Source organism: Aethalodelphis obliquidens, unplaced genomic scaffold (assembly GCF_003676395.1).
Source record: "Aethalodelphis obliquidens isolate GAN/ISIS:26980383/991018 unplaced genomic scaffold, ASM367639v1 scaffold2, whole genome shotgun sequence".
NCBI lineage: Eukaryota > Metazoa > Chordata > Mammalia > Artiodactyla > Delphinidae > Aethalodelphis > Aethalodelphis obliquidens.
In genome coordinates, this window is record NW_020837946.1 from 51,527,638 (window position 1) to 51,535,611 (window position 7,974).

A 7,974-nucleotide genomic window follows, 5' to 3' on the forward strand; every position below is an offset into this window, starting at 1 on the left:
GGTGGCACAATAGGACTGCATGAAGTTACGTGGTACAGTTAGGGAACGTTAGGCATGTGGCATAGAGCAGGGAATGGTAGGAAAAGATGCAGAAGAGGTAGTCAGGGTTTAGATCATGGAAACCTCATTGTCATGTTAAGTAGTATGAATTTTTGCTACATTCAGAAAAATATTTTATGCAATACCATAATATGCCTAGAGAGATTGGAGTGATAGGAAATCAGATGCAGATAGTTTAATCAAATGACTGATGTATTAAAACAGGAGAGAAATGCCAAGAGCCTGAATTAAATCTTAAAAGGCTAAAGAGGAAGGAATGGAGGCGAGGGCAAGGGAGGAATTGAGCATGGTGTCACAGTTCTGGGGTGACTGGGTGCTGCCATTCATTGTGATAAAGTGTGAAGGAGGGGAGCCTTTCAGATGGGAAGATAATCATAGCAGGGGTGGTTGTGCTGAATCTGAATTTTCTGAGAGACATCCAAGTGAATGTTCTAGAGACAACTAGATAGACAATTTTGGGACTCAGGAGAGACACTTATGCTACAGATATTATTTCGGTAGCATCATTAATATAAAGATGGACAATGGAGAGCATGTGTAAAGAGAATAAAACAGAGCTTTGAAAGAATCTTGAAGGATACCAAAGTTTGGGGTCACGCAGATGAAAAGCAAGCCACAATCGGTCTATGAAGGAATCATCAGAGAGGTGAGAGAACCAGGGACATGTCATGTCTCAGATGACCAAGAGGACGGCTCCCTCTGAATGTTGCTTTTTCCATATGGCTGGTTTCCTCAATTCCCTACCCACTTTTTCCACCAGCATAGGCCTCATTTTCTTTCTCCCTGGTTACTATTGGGTTGGGTTTCGTAACATCTTACGGCAAAACCCGAACAAACTTTTGGGCCAACCCAATACCAGACAGCAAGCCCTCTCTCAAGTCTCGACTCTACCAGCCTTAGTTCTAACTTTTAGTTCCCTTTCTGCTCCTCTATGGATGGCAACTGACGATGACCACTGCCTACAAACAACTTCACTGCCCCCAGTTCTGGCTACCTCAGCCTCTTCAAATTTAGAAGGAGTTGGTTCTTTGAAGGAGATGATGGACATATAAACCTTAGTGCTTGCAAACCTCACATGGAGAATACAGCTGTATTGGAACAGGAGGGGAAGCAAGAGGGTATACACAGGAAGGCCAAGTCTTGGGCTCAGCAGGGGAAGAATGAAGGCAGCTAAGGACATGGTTGTTCTTCAACATAATACACCAGGCCCTGTTGTCAGATGCCAAATCTTCCCAGTAGCACTGCCCCTGTACTGGGCTGAGGGATCGGCATGGAATTCTGTTGTTGGGTCACAGAGGTCAGACTCTGAGACTATCAGAGGTTCTTGACATTTTAAGGGAGCTCAGCCACCCAGGTAGTTTGGCCAAGTGTTTGAGAGTGGGCTGAGTTTTGAATAAACTTGGGGATTTTAGAGAAACATGGTTCAGAATCTAGGATGGAAGGATTTCAATGAGGCCATAGACTTCCAATAAAGTCGGGGTTTTGTTCTGGAAACTCAGTGGCTAAAGACTTGGCTGTTTGAATATTTGCTAATGGATGAACTTGGAACTCAGGCATCCCCTGCTCTCTTTCTGTCTCTATTTCTCCTCTCTCTCTCTCTCTCTCTCTCACACACACACACACAAACACATGCACGCACGCACACACATAAAGGTTTGTAACCTTGTGCCCTACTAAAGGAAGACTAGATAGATGTGAATTAATTATCTATTCAACATTTGTACATCAGACCTGCACAAAGTGTGGCATGTATATTGCACTCTAAACATTATTCTCAGTCTATTGCCACTCACACATTTTAAGTGGGTGCACAGGGAAGGGGCTGGGCTGTAATCGCAGTGTCATGTTCTTAGGGAAACCTGCTGATCACCCCAGGTGGTGGCAGAACAATCCTCAATGATAGCAAAACACCTGGAGAATGTCTTCTAAGACAGAGCTTCTCAAAACTTAATGTGCCTATGAATCGCTTGGAAATCTGGTTAAAATGCAAATTTTGATTCAGCAGGTCTGGGGTGAGGGCCTAAGATTCTGCACTTCTAACAGGTTCCCAGGTGATGCCATAGCTGCTAGGCTCTGTAAGGTCTTAAGAGAATATTCTTGGTTGAGTTTCATTACACAGTTAGACCAGTAAAGTATAAAATCTACTGTCAGTAATGCCAGCAAAGAAAATCTGAACTGAGCAGCTAAGTGTGAATCGTTCTTTTCTGTCAACATCTTGTGGTTGAAAAATTAGACCATGTAACGAAAATCTATTTTGACATTTAGTTATAAGCCATATTAATCCTTTTTTTATGATGAGATAAGATTTTGAAGCCTGTTATCTTTTACTAACAGAGTCAATGAATTACAGGTAGAAACCCCATCTCATTCTACATAACTGCCTGTAAATTGTCATGGTAAAATTTCTAGTGTAGTTCAGATTCTTTATTTAAATACTTTTTTCACACTAACAGAATAATTTGTACAGAAGACTGTTAGCTGTTTCTCTCCTTCCTTCCTTCCTTCCTCCCTTCCTTCCTGCCTTCTTCTCTCCCTCTCTCCCTCCCTCCCTTCCTAAAAGGAGAGTAGTAGCTTCCATAATAACTTAAGTTCACAATGAGTCTATTAATAAGGGCGAAAATCCAGAAAGCAATTTTCTAACTGGATCCTTATTGAAATTTTAATTTGAATGAGTCTTCTAATTCTGGAGAATGAATATGATTTCTGAGAATCCAAATCTTAACATCAAACATCTATACTGATAGATTCTACCAAGTAGTTGATCTATTTTTATCTCGAAAGACTTCAACACTTAAATATTTAGTTGTTTGCAGCCTGCTGTGGGCTGAGTATATCAATGATGTACCATGATTCTGAAGAACAGTTGATTCTAAAAATTCACCCCTTTGTCCAATATTACCATAAGTGATGTTCTGAAGAAGACTAATTCTGTGAACCAGATTATGATTCCCCAAAGGGGAATTCTGTGGTTATATAAGTTTGGATTCTTTAACCCTCTCTTAGACATCCACAAATTAGAAAAATTCTGAAAATCAACCTGTTGTACTCTACCACAGTATTTTCTCAAATTTGTTTGTCCGCAGAGTACACTTTGGAAAACGTTTCCCCTTTCGATTTTCAATCTTTTTCCATATTGATTAAATTTTTGGCTTGAGGAAGACCTGGACAGGATGTCATTCCTTCTCTCATCAATAAAAAAGAAAGCCTTCAGAGAAAGTCACGTGACTTTCTCTGAAGTCTTTTTGGAAAACCAGGACATTCTGAGCTCTGTTGGCCAAGGGGATGTCTACCAAGGGAGGATGGAGTGGTCAGGATACAATCAGACCTGTCCCGATTCGTCACCTGGCTGGCACACCAGATGAATGTCAGAGAGCTGTGAGCAAGGAATGAAAGTGAGGATGGCTTCTGGGAAGGCAACTAGCAAAGCCTAGAGGAGATTTTTCTTAAAAAATGTTTTTACCACCTCCACCCTTTTCATTCTGGTTCAAGTCACCATCTTTTCTCATTTCTTTAAAAGCCTTTTTACTGGTGCTTCCACTCTTGTCTCCTTACCATCAATTCTCCACATAGCTGTTGGAGTGATCATTTAAAAACATAAATCAAGTCATGTAACTTCCCTGCTCAAGCCCTTCCAGTGGGTTTCCATTTCATTTAGCACAATGAAATACAGCTCCTTGGTCACGGCTAACAGGCCTTGTGAATTTCTGTAACCTCACCTCATGCTTTGTTCAGTTCATTCTAGTCCTGGCCTTTTTGCTGCAAGTTACACAGAAATGCTAGACTTTTTTTTTTTTTTTTTTAATTCTAAAAATTTATTTATTTTTGGCTGCATTGGGTCTTTGTTGCTGCACGTGGGCTTTCTCTAGTTGCGGTGAGTGGGGGCTACTCTTCATTGCGGCGTGTGGGCTTCTCATTGCGGTGGCTTCTCTTGTTGCGGAGCACGGGCTCTAGGCACGTGGGCTTCAGTAGTTGTGGTGCATGGGCTCAGTAGTTGTGGCTTGCAGGCTCTAGAGCTCACGGGCTTAGTTGCTCCACGGCATGTGGGATCTTCCTGGACCAGGGCTCCAGGAAGTTGTGTAGTTGTGGCTCACGGGCTTAGTTGCTCCACGGCATGTGGGATCTTCCTGGACCAGGGTTCGAACACATGTCTCCTGCATTGGCAGGCGGATTCTTAACCACTGCACCACCAGGGAAGCCCTAGACTATTTTTTAAATCTTGTGTCCTTGGTACTTTCTATCATCTGCCCATACATTTCTTTCTTCAGATTTTCACATGACTTGTTCCCTTATTCCCTGCTATGGTACCTCCTCAGGGAGAACCTCCTTGATCAGGCTCTCTAAGACACCTGCTTTATTGTTTTGATATATATTTTTTGTCATATACTTTTACACTTGTCTATTTTCTGCTGCCTCCACTAGGATATGAAAACATGAGCTGCTCTTGTCTACCTCTGTGTGCTCAGCACTTGGAACAGTGCTTCACATAGTGTCTTGAAAATATGTGTGGAATGCATGAACAAAATCCATAAAGTTAAAAGAGAAAACCATCATGGCCATTTAAAAGAGAAAGCGGTGGGTTGTTTGTAAAGAACATTACAGAGTAATAGAAATCATTTGGAAATCACAATGGGAACTCTGAATAGCAAAGTTCTTGCTGACATCTTTGATCTCTTTAAACCCAGGGATGAGGCTAAATTCACTGAGTGTTAGCAAGGCTAAAAAAATTGCATTTTTAGTATTTATAGGATGGATAAACAACAAGGTCCTATTGTATAGAACAGGGAACTGTATTCAGTATCCTGTGATAAACTATAAAAGAAAAGAATAAGAAAAATAATATATATGTATAACTGAATCACTTTGCTGTAGAGCAGAAATTAACACAACACTGTAAATCAGCTATATTTCAATAAAATTTAAAAAATTGCACTTGCAAAACTTGATTTTGTGTCTTTGACTCCATTTGAACCCCCATCTGGGCCTTCTGCTGACACCTCTTGCATCTACAACACTATCATGTTGATAAGGGAGGGCTGCCTATGAAGATTTAAGGTTGGAGCACTGATCCTTAGAGAATACCACAGATGGAAATGGACAAAAAAAACCCCCAAAAAACAACGCCCCACCTCAAAAACCCACCTCTGAATTAGACAGGATCTAAGCTGTCTTCTACATATTAGGTTTTGAATTCATTTTCCACTTAGCCCAAACTAATCCTTCCCTTACATTCAAATTCTATTTGCAAGACTCTTCCTTAACATACATACACTACCAAATGTAAAATAGATAGCTAGTGGGAAGCAGCCGCATAGCACAGGAAGATCAGCTCCGTGCTTTGTGACCACCTAGAGCAGTGGCTTACGGAGGGTGGGAGGGAGACGCAAGAGGGAGGAGATATGAGGATATATGTATATGTATAGCTGATTCACTTTGTTATAAAGCACAAACTAACACACCATTGTAAAGCAATTATACTCCAATAAAGATGTTAAAAAAAAAATAATAGGTAGGTTAAAAAAAAAAGCCACACGGCTGAATAAACAGGTGATAGAGTGTACAGATACTAGGGTTATTAGACATGAATCTTAAAATAATCATGATTAGTACCTAAATGAAATTAGACTTTCAAGAATTACACTTTATAGAATCAGAATTTCAGCAGAAACCTGGAAATTATAAAAAAGGAAATAAAACTATAATTAAAAAAAAAACTCTTCCTTAAAAAAAATCTTCTCAGACCTTAAAATTCAAGTCTAGATTATTCATAAATTTAACAGATAATTTTATCTGGGCTGTGCATTGTTTCACACACACAGAAACCAGATTAATTTTCCTTATATGCAAGAACATTTTGAGTTAGATAGATGATGTTGTCAGACCTTAATACTTGGCCTGATTTCTGTTCAAACCAGAATTTTTAAAGCTTATGGCTTATCTATCCTACCTTGTTTCTTACAGTACATATTAAATTCAAGGAGCAAGATTTATACTAGAAGTTAGATTGGAAATCTGGAATTGATTAAAGACATTCATTTTTAACTTATGGCCTTAGTCCCAGAAATTTTATATGAGCAATGTAAAGCATTCCAAGCTAAGAGAAAAATTGGATTAAAATGAATATGAGGTTATTTTTCAAAAGGCTTTGTAGTTATGTCAATGACCTGATGATAAATGTTCAAGTAAAATCTGCACCGTGAAGAAGGCTTTCTACATATTCACAGCAGCCTGGGCACACCACAGTCTGCTTTTGGACAGCAGACACAGAAATGTAGCATGAGCCAGGGCTGACTAAGACATAGCTATGGCAGGGACTGCTGGCTGTTCATCACAGTTCATTCTCCCCTTAAAGTAATACAGCTAAGCTAGGGATGTGACCACAAAGCAGGGGCTATCTTTTCTAGCACTGTCACTCGTCCCCCAAGTCTCTCCTCTAAACATGGCTCTGTGACTTCATTCTCACCAGGAGAAAGTCACTGGAAGTGCTGCATGCCTCTTCCAGTCCTGGGACTTCAAACATTGTGCATATGATCCTTCAGGCACTTTCTCCCTCAAAAAGCTGGAAAAAACTCCAACCTTCCTTAGAAAATATTCCTTATGGGGTAGGGGAAACACCGCAGATGATAATTGGAGAAGAAGATGGAAGAAGCCTGGATATCGGAAGCATATGCAGGATAGCAGGATAGCAGCCTGCTTACTTGCCCCAGATTGATATGTGAAGAGGAAATAAAAGTCATTTTGAAGACTTTCTATCGTTAAGACTCCCCGGGATAGCATTAGAGCAGCTTAGTCTTTTACACTACATAATACAGGGGTCAAAGCCATCTTTGGTGCCTACTCCTCCTTCAGGTTCTGCTCTGTCTTCATGATGCCTTTTCATTCACCCGGACTCTCAGAAGCTACGTGTACATGCGCTCTGTTCCGGGATCCTTCCTTCATGCTCTCGGCTTGTTTGGCATGTAAGACCTGAGTCCTGTTGCATTTATTTTTAGCCATCTGACACTTTCAAAAAACTCTGATAAACTCAGTCAGTTTTTAGAAGCTTATAGGCCATTACTTCTCTGAAAGGTACTTATTTTTCCTAAGAGTTGTGACTTAATATAAATTGAAGGATTTTTTTTCTCTTGGCAGAAGTTCAAGCAGAAGCCCACAGACCATTCCAGAGTCTGTCCAGTTAAATTCTATAATTCTAGACCTCCCCTCGTGTATGAAAAGGAAAGAAACTTTGCCTCTCAGATTCTCAGGCTACAGCCAAGCTCAGGCTCCCCTCTCAAGACAGAAAGAGAGCCGAATGGGAGGCCAGACCCTTCATCTCATCTCTTCTCCACTGTTTCTCTAGGTGCTAGAAGTAAGAGATGATCCCAATTTTTAATCTGAGAAACAGGCTTAATTAATAATATCACATGGTCATGAACTGCATAAACATCAATGACTACCTGCTATTTCTAAGCAGACTTAACCAATGAGATTGTGTGACTCAATTTAGGTTTTAGAGGTTTCCATTTACTTGTCTCAATGTATTAGACATTCAAAGTTTCTTAGATTCTCCAACTTTATCAGTCTTTGTGAGGCAAAAAGTGAAAGAATTTGTAGACAGCACTGATCAAAGGAAGTTCATGTTCCCTTGGGCACCTTTACCAGAAATTGGAGAATAACAGGTGCTCATCTCACGACAGTCTTTATAACACACTTTACAGTGCTTTTCAAAAGCTGGGTGCTACTCTTCAGCGGGACACGACATAACTTACTGGGTTATGGTCAACATACAAAAAATAGGATGAAAAGAATAGAATAGTAAAATAGTGCTTTAGCTATAATTCCAATAAGTACTGTTTTGTGAAATTTAGTTTCAATTATATATAAATGTGAGGGTGTGTGTGTGTGTGTGTTAGTATACTGTGTCATGATGCAAAACTG